This window comes from Cetorhinus maximus, chromosome 1, assembly GCF_964194155.1.
Source record: "Cetorhinus maximus chromosome 1, sCetMax3.hap1.1, whole genome shotgun sequence".
NCBI classification, from domain to species: Eukaryota; Metazoa; Chordata; class Chondrichthyes; order Lamniformes; family Cetorhinidae; genus Cetorhinus; species Cetorhinus maximus.
This window is the reverse complement of record NC_135879.1, coordinates 239,090,726-239,108,072: the sequence shown is the minus strand read 5'-3', so window position 1 is coordinate 239,108,072 and position 17,347 is coordinate 239,090,726. Positions and strand designations below refer to the sequence as shown.

At 48.7% G+C, this 17,347-nt stretch overlaps 1 protein-coding gene across 1 annotated transcript in view; it reads right to left on the bottom strand.

Annotated features, from left to right (window-relative positions):
* tlx2 (T cell leukemia homeobox 2) overlaps positions 1–17,347 on the bottom strand; it is a 59,977-nt gene that overhangs the window by 29,014 nt on the left and 13,616 nt on the right. The gene's annotated exons all lie outside the window — the stretch shown is intronic.

The window sequence follows — 17,347 nt, the reverse complement described above, 5'->3', positions numbered from 1 at the left end:
GTAACAACTTTGACAGTTCCTTGACAGTTTGACAGTTCTTTGACAGCGAGACAGCCATTTGACAGATAGACAGTTCTTTGACAGATGGACAGTTCTTCGACAGCTGAACAGTTATTTGGCAGTTCTTTGACAGCTGGACAGTTCTTTGACAGTTCCTTGCCAGCTAGTCAGTTCTTTGACAGTTCTTTGACAGCTGGACAGTTCTTTGAAAAATGGACAGTTCTTTGACAGTTTGACATCTTTGCGACAACTAGACAGTTCTTTGACAGCTGTACAGTTCTTGGACAGTTCTTTGACAGCTTGACAACCCAGTGACAACTAGACAGTTCTTTGAAAGCTTGACAGTTCTTTGACAGTTCCTTGACAGTTCCAGTGAGTTTGTGCATATAAAGTGCATTGACATGTTCACTTTTAACAGTCGCAAAGGGCACCTTAACTCTCCTAACGGGTGCTTTACCACTCCCAAATGTGTCCTGGGACCATACCAAAGGTGTGCCTTACCTCTCCAAAGGAGTTCCCTGGCTAGCCATGTAAATCCACCAAGTTCAGACCTCCTCTTAGCTGGTCTCATCTGCACACTCCAGCTTTCACACTCTTAGCCTACCAAAATCCCCTTTCAGTGGAGGCAGCTGGTGATTTAAAGGGCCAGCTGTCTCCATAAACTGTGCCCAATTCCACTTCTGCCCCCACAAAAATGGAACGTGTTTCGGGGTGGGAATTTTCAGCCATTTCCGGGATTTTCGCCACTACAGAGAGCCTCTCCATTGTAGTGAAAATCTGGGCCAATGTTAACAATGCAGGTCTATGGCCTTTCATCAGAACACATGTTCATAAGGTCATAAGGTCTCAAGAAATAGGAGCAGGAGTAGGTCATTCAGCCCACGGCTGATCTAATTGTGGCCTCAACTCCACTTTGCCCCCAAAATCCTCGACTCCTCTTGTAGATCAAAAATCTGTTTCATTTGGCCTTGAATATATTTAATGACACAGTCTCCACTGCTCTCTATGGAAGAGAATTCCAAAGACTAATGACCCTCTGAGAGAAAACATTCCCCCTCATTTCCATCTTACATCGGAGACCCCTTATTTTTAAATTATGCCCCCTAAGGGATTATGAAGAGGAAAGAGAGATTGGAGATGGGACATTAGTTTGTAAGGTCAGGGAAGCCAAGGATTTTTTTATTGAGTGAAGTGATAATGGTGACAGATTGAAAGGGAGGGTACAGTACCTGAAGTAAAGGTATAAGTTACAACGATTGCTAACATGGGGCCAGGAAGACAAGTTGGGAGGCTAGCAGTTAAACTCTATGGGCGGAATTTTACGGCCCCGTCGTGGTGGGGGTGGGGCCGGAAAATGCGGCGAGCCGTTCAAAAGTCCATTGGCTTCGGCGGGACCGCAAAATCCCGCTGGTGGGAGGGGGCGTGAAATTCCGCCCCATAGAGTTAGTTTCTCATCAATGGAAAGGACTAACCATTCAGAGAGTTCCTTCAGGATTCTCCGAAGAGAAATTGCAGGTTGGATTTCATCCCGACTTTTCAAATACAGCAGCAAGGAACAAAGTACGATGTCTAACCCGCGACCGTACAACTTCACCAACGTTTCTGACACTGAAGTGTTGCTCTATGTTAGCCCCAATCTTGTATGTTCAATGTTATATAGTGTGTAGAGAATCAAAATGAAATTATAGAAATAAATCAGATATATTAATCTGAGAAAGCGGTGGAAGAGAAGAGAGATAGAGTGTCTTCATGTAAAAAAATAGCATTTATATTCAATAAGAGGACTTCATTGCCAGTCACATGTCTCTGTGTATATCTGTGCAATTCAATAAACTCAGATTACAGAGAAACCAAGCGACGCCAGTCACAGCTACATCCAATCAAATACCCAATATTGCACAATGAATCTACTGCTGCTGGAATACCCTGTGGATAGGGATGAACCAGTCAGTAAACGCCTCTAGTTTACACCTGGACAAACTGCATTGTACCTCTCGCATTTAAAACCAGAAAGGCTGATCGAAATCTCTGATTTTAAAATTAAACCATCTGGTGCACCTCTCTGTTTTGGGACCAGTCAGTCTGAGGCATCGCTCCTGTTTCAGACTGGTCAGCCAGGTGTAACGCTCCATTTTGAAAGTGGCCAGTTTGCTACAGCATCTTAGATTGGGACTTTTCCAGCAGGCTGCACCTGGTGGGTAACATCTGCTTTATAAGATGTCATCCACTTTTGGCATCCATATTTCAGTGCCTAATGACATTAGTTACTGAGCCCTGCAGTGAATTTTCAGCATCAGCTCTTTAACCTTACAGCTGTCATAAAATATAGAGGGAGGCCATTCAGCCGGTCATGTTTCTTCCAGCTCTTTAGAAGAGATATCCAATTAGTCCCACTCCCCTGCTCTTTCCTCATAGCCCTGCAGTTTTGTTCATTTTCATGTTTATACCCAATTCCCTTTTGAAAGTTACTGTTGAATTTTCTTCCATCACCCTTTCAGGCAGCACATTCCAGATCATAGTTCCATATATAAAGAAATTCTCCTCACCTTATCTCTCGTTGTTTTGCCAAATATCTTAAACCTGTGCCCTTTGTTATTGATGATCCTGCTACTGGGTGCTGTTTCTTACTCCCTCAAAACCCCGAATTTTGAACCTGTCTGTCAAATCTCCTCCCAATCTTCTTGGCTTTAAGGAGAACAACCCCAGCTTCTCCAGTCTTTCCATGTATCCGAAGTCTCTCATCCCTGGTACCAGTTCGGGCAATCTCCTCTGCACTCTCTCCAAGGCCTTGACATCTTTCCTAGTGTGTGGCTGCCGGAATTAGACACGGTGAGTTGAATTTTGCCATTAATTTGAAAGTCCCGCCATTGGGGCAAAAGTGGGAGGCGAAACTCCTTCGGCAGGCAGCGGGGCCCTGGGTGGCACATTGTTGGCTGCGGCCAATTAAGAGGTTGCCCCCGAGGCACTAAAGGATGACGGGGTGCCCCCAGGAGCTGCTGGCCCAATCGGGGGATCGGCAGCTCAGCAGCTCCTGCAGCTCCAGGACGAAGACGCCTCGATGCTGAGGCACCCTCGAAGAGCCGGTAGGTTTCTTCGGTGAAGCCAAGGTCAGGGGTCGTGGAGCTCTGGCTGCACCTTGCTGTCGGGGTCCTCTCCATCAAGGAGGGCCACCCCCTCCAGAACACGCTGGGAGGCCTCCAGCGTTCACCCGGTGATCTCCCCACGCGGTGGTGGACTCTGCTGATGCTGGTAAAATTATCATGGAAGCAGCAAGTGGCCCTTAATTGGCCACTTAAGTGGCTCAATAGGCCACCTGGTGGACAAAAGGCAAGGTGGCAGCAAGACATTGTGCTTCCCTCCTGATGCCACCCCCACACCATTTTTCCAGCCCTCCCACCTCCCGGCCCATTGCCAATGCGCTGGAAAATTCAGCCCATTCTGCAGCTGTAGCCTAACCCAGGATTAATTAAGATTTGGCATAACTTCCTTAATTTGATACTCTATGCCTTTATTTATAAAGCCCATATGCTTGGAAATTACGTAGCTCTGCTAGCTGTGGCCTGCAACTAAGCAAAACAGTAAATGTGGCATGACACTAACTTGGCAACATGGCTTTACAAAGAATGGTTAAAATATCACACTTGTGTTTAGGGTACACCTTATTTGTGCTTAGGCCTGAGTCACACTATGATAATACAAGATCATAAGATCATAAAAATTAGAGGAGGTTTTACTCTGTACGTAAGCTGTGCTGTACTTGCCCTGGGAAAGTTTGATGGGGACAGTGTAGAGGGAGCTTTACTCTGTATCTAGCCTCGTGCTGTACTTGCCCTGGGAAAGTTTAATGGGGACAGTGTAGAGGGAGCTTTACTCTGTATCTAACCCCGTGCTGTACTTGCCCTGGGAAAGTTTGATGGGGACAGTGTAGAGGGAGCTTTACTCTGTATCTAACCCCGTGCTGTACCTGTCCTGGGAGTGTTTGATGGGGACAGTGTAGAGGGAGCTTTACTCTGTATCTAGCCTTGTGCTGTATCTGTTCTGGGAGTGTTTGATGGGGACAGTGTAGAGGGAGCTTTACTCTGTATCTAACCCCATGCTGTACCTGTCCTGGGAATGTTTGATGGGGACAGTGTAGAGGGAGCTTTACTCTGTATCTAACCCTGTGCTGTACTTGCCCTGGGAAAGTTTGATGGTGACAGTGTAGAGGGAGCTTTACTCTGTATCTAGCCTCGTGCTGTACTTGCCTTGGGAAAGTTTGATGGGGACAGTGTAGAGGGAGCTTTACTCTGTATCTAACCCCGTGCTGTACCTGCCCTGGGAAAGTTTGATGGGGACAGTGTAGAGGGAGCTTTACTCTGTATCTAGCCTTGTGCTGTATCTGTTCTGGGAGTGTTTGATGGGGACAGTGTAGAGGGAGCTTTACTCTGTATCTAACCCCATGCTGTACCTGTCCTGGGAATGTTTGATGGGGACAGTGTAGAGGGAGCTTTACTCTGTATCTAACCCCGTGCTGCATTTGCCTTGGGACTTTCATGTTTTTCTTCTTACCCTGTTTAGCACAAAATTTACAAAAAGAGTTGAAGAGAAAAAGGAATGCAGTGAGAGTTAAACAATAGCGAGCGTTGTTGTTTTGTTGAATACTACAGTTGCTATTGGCAACCACTTCACATTGTTTCATTGACTCATTGGGTGCAAGCGCCCTGAGGTAGATATTAACTTAGACTCTCCCTTGCACAGGGAACATTGATCTCTTGGTTCGTTCACTAGTATTTCACAACTGGGTGGCATTTTATGAATGGGCTGGAGGAAGCTGAACCAGACCTTCCACAAAGTATACTTAAAAAATCATTTTCAGGATGTGGGTGTCACTAACCATTCTAGCATTATTGCCCACCCTTAGTTGCCCTAAAGTAATTTATGGCAACTGATTTGAACAAAGAGGCAACCACAGTGGTTTGGGACTAGAGTCAAGAGTAGTCCAGAGTGGGTAAGGATCCCAGATTTCCTTTCCTAAAGGACTTCAGTGAAGCAGTTGGGTTTTTATGACAAATGACGGCTTTGTGATCACTTATTCATAAACATTTCTATTAGGTGAGGCTTTGGAACCAAAGTGGGTTCAGCCATGATCCAATTGAATCAGACTCGAGGGGCTGAATGGCCCGCTGCTGTTTCCATGAATGGTGAGTTCAGCTCTGGGGACCAAATGGCACGCGCCTGTCTGTATATGGCGATACCCCTAGGCTCTGGATTACTAGTCCAGTAACATAACCACAACATTGGAGGCTGGGTCATCGGATTTATTCAAGGCTGAGTTAGACAGATGTTTGATAGGTAAGGGATTATGGACGGGGGGGCAGCAGTGGAGTTGAGACCACAACCAGGTCAGCTAGGATCTTATCGAATGGTGGAGCAGGCTCGAAGGGCTGAATGGCCTACTCCTGCTCCTAAGTCCTGTTTTCCTATAATCACTATGCTGCCATGCCCCGTGAACTGCAGGCAGTACCTTCTCCCTCTATGTCAGTTAAGAGAATGTTTTACATAGGACAGCAGCTTCCAGACTCGCCCTCTGGTCTCTTCTGGGTTCACTGATTCTCAGCTAGTTTGCGATAACAGTGTGAAATGGTTGACCCAAGTGTCACTGGGCCAGGGACAGTGAAGGTCAGACAGGGCCCCAGCTCTTGATCATTACCCAGCGACAACTGGTTGAAGTGTGCACGTGCAGGTGTTAAAGCAGTGGTATACTAGTATAGTATAGTACTTCAAAAAGCTCTTCATTGTTAAACTTGGATAAGTGAGTATCACCCTCTCTGTTGAGTCAGAATCTCCACAGCCTCAAGTTTCATTCAAACGGCTTGAGAATGTAAAAACAAAAAGCTAAAAGCTACTGCGGATGCTGGAAATCCAAAACAAAACAAAAACAGAATTACCTGGAAAAACTCAGCAAGTCTGGCAGCATCGGCGGAGAAGAAATCAGTCAACGTTTCGAGCCCCCATGGCCCTTCGGCAGAACTGCAGCATAGTTTCAACAAGGGAGAAATATAAATTGGTTTAAGGTGGGTGGGGGGCGGGGGGGAAGAGACACATTGAGGGTGTGGTGTGAGCAGATAATAATCAAAAGATGTCAGAGACAAAAGGGTCAAAGAGGTGTTGAAGGTGGTGGTCTTTGTCTGAGAAAAGTGCTAATTAAGAATGGAAAACAGGATATTCAAAGTACAGCTCTAGTGGGGGTGGGGTGGAAAGACTAAAGGTTTTAGTTTTAGATTTAAAAATAATGGAAATAGGTGGGGAAAGAAGAATCTATATAAATTATTGAAAAAAAAGCGGGTGGGGGGGAAAAAGAAACGGGGTGGGGATGGGGGGAGGGGGAGTTTAAGATCTAAAGTTGTTGAATTCAATATTCAGCCCAGAGGGCTGTAAAGTGCCTAGTCGGAAGATGAGGTGCTGTTCCTCCAGTTTGCGTTGGGCTTCACTGGAACAATGCAGCAAGCCAAGGACAGACATGTTGGCAAGAGAACAGGGTGGAGTGTTAAAATGGCAAGCGACAGGGAGGTTTGGGTCTTTCTTGCGGACAGACCGCAGGTGTTCCGCAAAACGGTCGCCCAGTTTGCGTTTGGTCTCTCCAATGTAGAGGAGACCGCATTGGGAGCAACGAATGCAGTAGACTAAGTTAGGGGAAATGCAAGTGAAATGCATGAAAAGATCAAGAGAAGGTAAGAATCCAGAGGGAGGGGTCCAAGTGGAGGGAGAATATTGGAGGTGGGTAAAAGGATCCGTTGAACGGGGAGAGGACTCCTGCCCAAAGAAGTGAGCACGGAGACGAAGACGGCGGAAGAAGAGTTCAGCATCATGCCGAGCCCGAAATTCATTAGCCGTCTCAATTTCTCTGCTCCTCTCACCCATTCCGGGCCCTCAACCGTGTCCGGCCCATATCCCGCGCATCCTCCCTCACGCCTTCTCCTCCTTCCCAGAAACATGATAGGGTCCCCCCTGTCCTCACTTATCACCCCACCAGCCTCCGCATTCAAAGGATCATCCTCCGCCATTTCCGCCAACTCCAGCATGATGCCACCACCAAACACATCTTCCCTTCACCCCCCTTGACGGCATTCCGTAGGGATCGTTCCCTCCGGGACACCCTGGTCCACTCCTCCATCACCCCCTACTCCTCAACCCCCACTTATGGCACCTCCCCATGCCCACGCAGAAGATGCAACACCTGCCCCTTCACTTCCTCTCTCCTCACCGTCCAAGGGCCCAAACACTCCTTTCAAGTGAAGCAGCATTTCACTTGCATTTCCCCTAACTTAGTCTACTGCATTCGTTGCTCCCAATGCGGTCTCCTCTACATTGGAGAGACCAAACGCAAACTGGGCGACCGTTTTGCGGAACACCTGCGGTCTGTCCGCAAGAAAGACCCAAACCTCCCTGTCGCTTGCCATTTTAACACTCCACCCTGTTCTCTTGCCAACATGTCTGTCCTTGGCTTGCTGCATTGTTCCAGTGAAGCCCAACGCAAACTGGAGGAACAGCACCTCATCTTCCGACTAGGCACTTTACAGCCCTCTGGGCTGAATATTGAATTCAACAACTTTAGATCTTAAACTCCCCCTCCCCCCATCCCCACCCCGTTTCTTTTTCCCCCCCCACCCGCTTTTTTTTCAATAATTTATATAGATTCTTCTTTCCCCACCTATTTCCATTATTTTTAAATCTAAAACTAAAACCTTTAGTCTTTCCACCCCACCCCCACTAGAGCTGTACTTTGAATATCCTGTTTTCCATTCTTAATTAGCACTTTTCTCAGACAAAGACCACCACCTTCAACACCTCTTTGACCCTTTTGTCTCTGACATCTTTTGATTATTATCTGCTCACACCACACCCTCAATGTGTCTCTTCCCCCCCGCCCCCCCACCCACCTTAAACCAATTTATATTTCTCCCTTGTTGAAACTATGCTGCAGTTCTGCCGAAGGGCCATGGAGGCTCGAAACGTTGACTGATTTCTTCTCCGCCGATGCTGCCAGACTTGCTGAGTTTTTCCAGGTAATTCTGTTTTTGTTTTGGCTTGAGAATGTAGTTTAGACTGACCTTCCCAGTGCGGTACTGAGGCAGTACTGCGCTGTCGGACATACCATATTTTGGATAAGACCTTAAACCAAGGCCCATCTGCTCCTTGTCTTCTGGGTTCAATGTACTTTGAGATGCATCTGAGATGCTACCAAGTGCAATATAGATACATCAAAATCAAGGGATATGAGGATACGGCAAGAAAGTGGATCTAATGTAGGGGATTTGCCAGGGTCTTATTGAGGGGCAGGATTAAGGGGCTGTGTGGTCTATTCCTGTTCCTATGTCTTATCATTGCAGGAATTCAAGTTCTTTTTGCGAAACTGTCGACATGTTCTTTTATAATGTATCAACCACAGGGACTGCTCCTCCTTTGGTACTGTGACTAGCAGTGATCCTTCTTGTGTGAGTGTAGACAGGACTACTGCACCACAAGGGGCATCGCGCCTGAACTGGACCCAAAACTGGTGTCCACAAACTCACATAATCCTGCAGGGGCCAATGGCCGGCAACAGGAGCAGGGAAATTGTACATACAAGGTTAGTGTGGGATTGAGTAAAGTCCTGCTCATGCAGTGGTGTAAGGAGGCACGTGACCCAGACCTAGGATCAGTGTGATGCTGGGCAGCACGTGTTGAGACCTAGGGCAGAATCGTCCCAGATTTGCACTAAGTGTGGTAGCGGGCAGGAAAAAGAACGTTTTACCCGCCGGCCGCATTGGCAGGTTTTTCACGCCGCATCATCCCAAACCCACCTCGCTAATCATGCATTCCCGGGAAACACACCGTTTCGGTGGCGGGCGGGCTCTTATCCACCCGCCACGCCATCACCTCCTCGCTTCCTCATGCCAGGCGCCATATTTAAAGTGCAGCCGTGCACACACCTCTCAGCGCTTCCAGCACGGGACTGCTGCACATAAGATATGGCCCCGAAAGGCAAGAAGACTGCAGACCCCCGATTCAGTGACGCGTCCCTGGTTTGCCTTCTGGATGCCGTGGAGGCCCGCCGTGATGTTCTCTATACCCGCTCGCCCGCAGGATGGGCAGCAACATCACTAATTCGGCTTGGGAGGCAGCGGTGGTCAGTGCCAACGCCCTGCAAAAAGAGGACAGCCGCCCAGTGCTGAAAGAGGGTGAATGACCTCCTCCGTCCTGCCAGGGAAGTCACTCTTCTCATCACTCTCAACTCACACACTCACAAACCCATCGCACATCCACAGGAATCTCACTCACTCAAGGGACATTACCACTCTCTCTCTCATACTCACCTTCATTGCCCTCATCCTGTCCATGGAACAACTCACCAGCCACATATGCCAGGCATACTTATCACCTGGCCTGGCAGGTGTCCTGCTTATGCTCTCTCCATCTCTATTCATGCAGGACAAGCTGGCACCCAACGAAAGGGACAGGTAGCAGAACGGTGGAGGAATGCCTGAAATCAAGGTCCTCACGGACTTTGAAAATAGAGTCATCCAGCTGGCCGGCGAGGATCTGGACTATTCCATGCTATGAGTGATGTGTCCCGTTTCACAGGCCACTGCTGTGCACTAATTATCTTTCCTTGCTTTTGCAGGCACATCTGGGAAACAGCTGAGGAAGACCATGACCAAGGTTCTCGACTCAAGCCCCGAAGACACTTCAGAAGAAGAATCTGCTGAAACCCCAATTGAAGTCCCATCACAGCGCTCACCCACACCCTCCACCAGTGCAGAGACACACACCTCGGTGGGACCTAGTTCCAGAATAGCCTTGGGATCACAATCTGGTGAGCACATCGCACTGTCTGATCCACAGCAGGCGGAGACAGGGACTTTCCAGGTCTCCGGCACTCAGAGGACTGCTGGAGGCCAGAAATCTGCTGAGTCCGAGTTAGATGAGGAGCCTCTGGACTCAGTCATACCTCAGTTGCTGGAGCTGCAAAGGCAAGCTCGGGAACATCAGGAAGGGATGTCCGCTGCGCTCCTCAGATTGCAAGGCAAGATGGAGGAGTCCATCTGCCTTCAGTCAGGAGTGACAGCGCCGGCATGCCAACAACACTGAGGTCAACACTGGTAGGATGGCGGCCTCCATGGAGACTTTAGTCTAGGACATTGGTCCTGCACTGCCGCGTGAGGTGAACTCGATTGCTGACACATAGTTGGCCTCCAACAGTGTCAATGCAAGAGGGGGCTGGGGCAGCTTGATCTCACTGAAGCTTCCCCTTCTCCTAAAGGAGTCAGCCATGGGCCCTCAGGCACCCATAGGGAGGAGGATCAGTGTGTGCACCCCCCAGGGGCATCCACCCAAGTGACTCCGGGAGTGTTTGGCCCATTCTAATTCCCTCTTCCTGTGACCCCAGAAAATCCAGCTACACAGGCCTAGGAGGGTGCCACTGCCACACAGCAGGACCCCGGAAGGAGTTTGGGGCCCTCCAGGTCTTGGCTCTCCAGAGGACACCCATCAAGATCATCACAGACAGGGCGTAGCAGTCAGCAGGCTGCCTCTACCTCCGCTGTGGATGTCCGGAGAGCACCAAGACGTAGTGGCAGGGTTAGGGAAGTTAAGAGGATGTAGTTGCACAGCTGGGCATGGGTGTTAATCAGTTGTGCATAACTACCTCACCATCAGCATAGGAACGGTCCAGATATTCGCTGGCCAGCTGGATGACTTTGTAAATGAACTCCAAGAATGTCTCCCTGCCTATGGCTCCTTGTTCTGATGAGCAGTGTTCGTGTTGCTCAGCTGTGAAATCTTGGTCCTTGCACAAGATAAAGGCAGGTGTCTCAGTCCAGGTCCTCTTCCCTGTGCAGTGTGTTAACTTCAGACCAAAGCGATGGTCCAGCTTCACACTCTGGAGACATTACCATTGTCTGCACCTCTACGGTGCTTGTCATTGTTGCCAGAATGTCGTGGGCAGGCATCACAGAGTTCCATCATTCTCTCTGTGTGCTCTCAGCACCTTTAAGATGGGGCTGGCTCCCATCTTTTCAGCATCTGTGACCAGTGATGCTGTGCTCCTGAAGGGCTGAGGTGCTGAAGCCTGACAAAGGATCAGGTGCTTTTAAAGTTTCATGGCTGCGTCTCCATGATATGACCCTGATCACAGAGCCCAAGCGAGCTGCCCTCAGCCAGACAGGAGTCAGACATTCTCAGAGACTATGTGAAGATTTATGGAGTGTCCTCACTGCATGTCATCATCATCCTCCTGGAATCGAGCGACTATTAGGGCGGCTGCTGCATCTCCAATACAGGAACATTCTCACAGAGGGTATGTGCGCTGTCATAAGCCAGATTGGAGTCAAACATTCACAGATGCAATGTGAGGATCTATGTTGTCTCCTCACTGCATGTCGTCATCATCCTCTATGAATGTAGCAGCTATGAGGGACTCCCGAGCATGCCTGCCTCACCTGGCCAGCGCGATAACCTTATCGCCTGCATCCTCACCTTCGAGGACCTCCTCACCCTCATCCCCGTCGACGTGCTCCTCATTGGAAGAGACGTGCAGCTCCTCCATCTCCTCCTCAGTCAGCTCCTCTCTCTGTTCAAGTGCCAGGTTGTAAAAGCCGCAGCAGGCAACAACTGTGTGACACTCTCTGCGGACTGTATTGCAGAGCTCCACCAGACCGATCCAGGCACTAGAACCTCATTTTCAGCATCCTGATGGTTTGCTCCACCAAGCTGTGAGATGCAGCATGAGCCACGTTATACCTTCGCTCTGCTACACTCTGAGGCTGCCGCATGGGCGTCATCAGCCACGTCCTCTGTGGATAGCCCTTGTCCCTGGGGAGCCACCCCTGCAGCCTCTGTGGACCCTGGAAGATGTCAGGGATCTGAGACCTGCTAAGGATGTAGGAGTCATGGGCACCCCTTGGGAACTGTGCACAGACCTGCAAGATGTATTTGTGATGGTTGCACAGCAGCTGAACATTCAGCGAGGGAAGCCCTTGCTGTTGACATAGTTGACCACTTGTTGCCATGGAGGTATGAACACCACGTGAGTGTAGTTGATGGCACCCTGCACCTGTGGGAAACCTGAGATCTGGGCAAATCCCAGCGCTCCCTGGCTTTCCTGGTCCTGGGCGAAATGCACAAAGTTGTGTGCCATCGCAAAGGTGGCATCCGTGACCTCATGGGTACATTTGTAGGCGGAGGCTTGTGACATGAGGGCTTGTGGAGCCCTGAAAGGAGCCACTGGCATAAAAACCGAGTGCCGTTGTCACTTTCACGGCCAGTGGAAATGGATGCCCTCCATGTCCCCATGGCTCCAAATCCTGCAGCAAGTGGCAGATGTGACCGACCAGTTCCCTGGACACGCGCGGTCTTCAGCGACACTGGTTCTTGGTCACCTGTAGGAATGAAAGGCTATAGATCCTGCGTCTAGCTAGGCACCGACCAATGACAGCTCGCTGTGGCTTTTCAGCAGCGTGAACAGGAGTCGCAGATGTCCCTTCATCCTGAAGGTGTTGCTCCTCCCTCTGCCCAGCCAAGTGCCTCCATCGCTCTCTCCATTGTCTCCACTCTCTGTGAGGAATGAGACACACAGGTCTGTCACCAGGCTCCATGCTCCTGATGTACTCCTCCAAGAGGAAAGAGAGAGACACTTGGGTTAGCATGGGTGCACGAAGAACCTCTCTTGGTCAAGTCCGAAGGCCTCTTAATGCATCCCAGAAGTGTTGGCAACCACTTGGATGACCAGAGTTCAGTGCACTGCATAGCTGCCCGATAGCCCACCCACCTCTGCCCCACTCCACCTGACCAACTGGCCACAGCTTCGCCCGTTGGACTGCATGCTGTGCGCTCAGCTCAGGCACAGGCATTCTCTGAACCCGCGCTGCAAGGCTGCCAGGGGGAGACTGGTCCAAACTGGGATGATGACATTGCAAGGGGCTGTGAGCCCCTCCACCAGTGACTGCTCCAGTTTTAGCAAGGAAATTGGACAACTTTCCCAGTTGTCCAACCATACTGGAGTCCACTAAAATGCTCATTAGTTTGCAGTCTGTGCCTGAGGGCTAAAGAGTTCTGGAACATTTGGTAGTACTTTCAGGACTCTGCGTTGCTTGAATGGGCAGGTAAGCCAGAGGCCCGACTGCAAGTGTGTAATGTGGCTGTGCTTGAACTGTCTCAGCTGCAGAGGAATGGTTACTTTATACAAAGTTTCCCTAAGGCGTGGCCACATCCCTCCACCCACTCCCCCCACACATGTTTGTGCAGCACCATCAACTGCAGTGCAGCCCTTTCCCCCGCCCCAACACGTCCCCACCCCAGGGCAACCCTTGCCCCCCACCAACTTGCCTCAACCCCAGGGCAGCCCCTGACCCTCCCCAACTCCCCTCAACCCCAGGACAGCTCTTGACCCCCACTAACTTGCCTCAACCACAGGGCAGCCCTTGCCCCAGCACTGCACTGTCAGCCAGCTGGGAAAAAGCGACTTGCCTGTGCCCTCGCCTGAGTGTGCGGTGCCTCAACCTTGAGGTCCAACAGACAACCCTCACGAGTGCTGCGCAACGTTACTGTGCACTCACCTCCGAGTTTCCCTCGAGGTGCAGCCCGCCAGCTGCATGCCTTATATAGGCTGTTGTGAAACACGTCGGCCTGAAGTGCTCGGATGATCCAGTGTGGGGGGATGATCCCGGTGAGCTGGGCCTATAATGATATGCAGACGTATTACAATGAAGTTCCTGACGCCCGGCAGCAGGAAATGCGGCCCGCCATTGACGGGTGGAGCGGATGATCGCAAATGTGTTTCACGACGGCATGAAACAGATTCTTGGCCTTCCCACCAGAGTGTCCGCCCACACCCGCCATGGTGCCCAAAGCCAGCGGGCACAGAAAATTCCACCCCTGGACATGGATATAGCTCCTTGCCTGTGCCCTTTACTGTTTATATGTATATAGTTAAGAAGACTACGAAGACTCCTTTAACAGACACTTTCGGTAACCAACACTCTCCCATCAGCAACCTGCCTGATATTCCCCATCTTAGCCATAGGCAAGAAAAACTTATAGTTATGAACTACCTTTCACGTCTTCTGTCCCCAAGGAGGTTTACAGCCAATGAAGCATCTTTTTGAAGTGTAATCACGGTTTAATTGTTGGAAGCGTGGAAGACAATTGGCACAACCCCTCAAAAGAAGAAGGCCTTGCATTTAAATAGTACTTTTCTATAACCACCAGACATCCCAAAATGCTTCACAGCTAATGAGGTACTTTTTGAAGCATACTCACTTCTGTAATGTAGGAAAGGCAGCAGCTAATTAACACACAGCAAGATCCCACAGACAGCAATGTGATAATGACCAGATAAACTGTATTTTATGATGTTGGTCAAGGGATAAATATTGGCCAGGACACTGGGGAGAACTGCCCTTTCTCTGCTTCAAAATAGTGTCATGTGATTTACATTGACCTGAGAGGACCTCAGTTTAACATCTCACTCAAAAGACAGCGTCTCTGACAATGTAGCACTCCCTCAGTACTACACTGCAGCCTTCTGAGCTCACAACCCACAACCTAACTCAAAGGAATACTGAGTTTGACTGCAGTGCTGTAATTGTTGTATCTGTCGCAATCCTAACCACATTTTTCCTTAAACGAATGATAGAATCTTACTGAACAGAAGAAAGGACATAATTGCATTAGAAACAGTTCAGAGAAGGTTCGCTCAACTGATTCCTGGGATGGTGGGGTTACCTTATTAGGAAAGGTTTGACAGGCTGGGCCTATATCCATTGAAGTTCAGAACAATGAGCGGTGATCTTATTGAAACATGTAAGATCCTGAGGGGACTTGACAGGGTGGGTGCTAAAAGGATGTTTCCCCATGTGAGAGAGACCAGAACCAGGGGATACAGTTTAAAAATAAGGGGCCTCCCATTTAAAATGGAAATGAGGAGAATTTTTTTCTCTCTGAGGGCCTTGGGTCCCTAGAACTCTACCCTAGATAGCGGTGGAGTTGAGGCCATGATCATTTCAGCCATGATCTTATTGAATGGTGGAGCTGCCTCGGAGGTGATCTACTCCTGCTCCTAATTTGCATGTTCGTATGCAAGTAGATGGAGGTCATTCAGCTCTTTGAAATGGCTGTCTAATTAGTCTCATTCCCCTGCTCTTTTTTCATAAAATTCTTCCAGTAAAATTTTCCTCTTCAAATACATACCGATTCACTTTTGAAAGTTACTGTTGAATCTAATTTCAACTTCTCTAGCCTATCCGCGGAACTCATTCTTGGAACCATTCCAGTAAACCTTTTCTATGCTCGCTCTAAAGCCTTCACATTCTCCCTAAAGGGTGTTGCCCAGAGCTGGGCAAAGTAAAGGTTTAGAAGAATTTCCCTGCTTTTGTATGAAGACAGGGATTACATAATTGGGCATTTTAGCAACCTTATTATCTTTTCCTGCCGGTGCCTGTGTGTATACTAATCTGTGTATCTATCTTGCAATAGGTCTGTCTGTTTCTACGCCCACTTTAAGATTTTACTATTCCGTGAGAAAGGCTTCACGGTTGAGAGATCTATCCTGCCCTATAAGACCCATCTCCTGTTGCAAGTTGCAGAGTGTCATTGCCAGGAGCTGTTTAGACTTGTGCACACTCGGACCTCCTTTACTCTGACTGGTAACTTGTAGAAGCAGGAAGGCAGGAAAGAAAATATGAAGGGATAAGGGGGAGAATAAAACAAAATTAACCTAGCAAGAAATTAGAGTGACGTGTATCATTCTGCCAGCTGCCTTCCTTTGCTACAGCCTTGGTTCAAACATAGACAAAAGAGTTGAACTGCAGGGGTGAGGTGAGAGTGACTGCCCTTGACATCAAGGCAGCATTCGACTGAGTGTGGCATCAAGGAGCCCTAGCAAAACTGAAGTCAAATAAATGGGAATCAGGGGGAAAACTCTCCACTGGTTGGAGTCACACCTAGCACAAAGAAAGATGGTTGTGGAAGTGGGGATGTTCGCTGATGATTGCACAATGTTCAGCACCATTCGCGACTCCTCAGATACTGAAGCAGTCCATGTCCAAATGCAGCAAGACCTGGACAACATTCAGGCTTGGGCTGACAAGTGGCAAGTAACATTTGTGCCACACAAACACCAGGCAATGACCATTTCCAACAAATGAGACTATCTCCTCAGCAAGGTTCTGGGTCTCTTTTCCATTGAAGGTTTCTTATTCCCTGATTTGTTCTGTTTGAAATCTGCTGTCCCTGAGCTTTGGAAAGACTCAGGCTCAGCACTGTTGCCTTGTTGCTGAACAAATCCCAAACACTGAGCCTTCATTCACAAATGTTGTATCAGTGCAACCACTTTCTTACTGATACTAAACATAGCACAGCAATAGGGACCATGGCCTGAACTGATCCCGTGAGCCTCCTGTGATCCTTGCTTAGGCTAATTCTGGACTCAGGTGGGGCCCTGACTTTAGATCCAGGCTGTTCAATTAATGTTTTTTTTATTTATTCCCCCCTTTTTGTTTCTTTATAGATTAGGTGCTTGTTAGGCCACTTCAGGGGACATTGGGCTAACCAAGGAGCATAGGACTGGAGATATATGTAAGCCAGATCATATGGGAGTGGCACATTCCCTTCTTGAAGGACATTAGGACAATGGGGAGGAAGTGGCATAGTGGTATTGTCACTGGGCTGGTAATACGCTGAACAAAGGCATTTAGGGATGGGCAATAAATGCTGCCCTAGCAAGCATTACCCACTTCCAATGAAGGAAAAAAAAATAGTGACGTAAGAATTAGGAGCAGAAGTTGGCCATTTGGCCCCTTGAGCCTGGTCTGCCATTCAAAAAGATCATGGCAGATCTGATTGTGGCCTCAACTCCACATTCCCACCTACCCCCATAGCCTTTGACTCCCTTGTTTGTCAATACTCTATCTACCTCTGCCTTAAAAATATTCAATGACTTTGCCTCCACCGCTTTCCAGGGAAGGGGGTTCCAAAGACTCATGAACCTCTGAGAGAAAAGAATGGCTGTGTCTTATCATTGCTGGAACAGGTTCAATAAATTATTTGGGAATTTTTAAGATTGAAGTGAAATTTTTGGAGAGGGTGCTGAAGAGGTTGACTGGAATGGTTCCAGGGATGAGGGAGACCTGGTGTTGTTCTCATTTCAGCAGGGAATGCTAAGAGGGGGTTCAGCGTATCATGAATGGTTTAGATAGAGTAAGCGGAGAAACTCTTTCCAATGGCTGAGGGTTGATAACCAGAGATCAAAGATTAAGGGTGATTGGCAAAATAATGAGAGGAGACATGGGGAAAACCATTTTTATGGAACGAGGGTTAGGATTTAAAATGC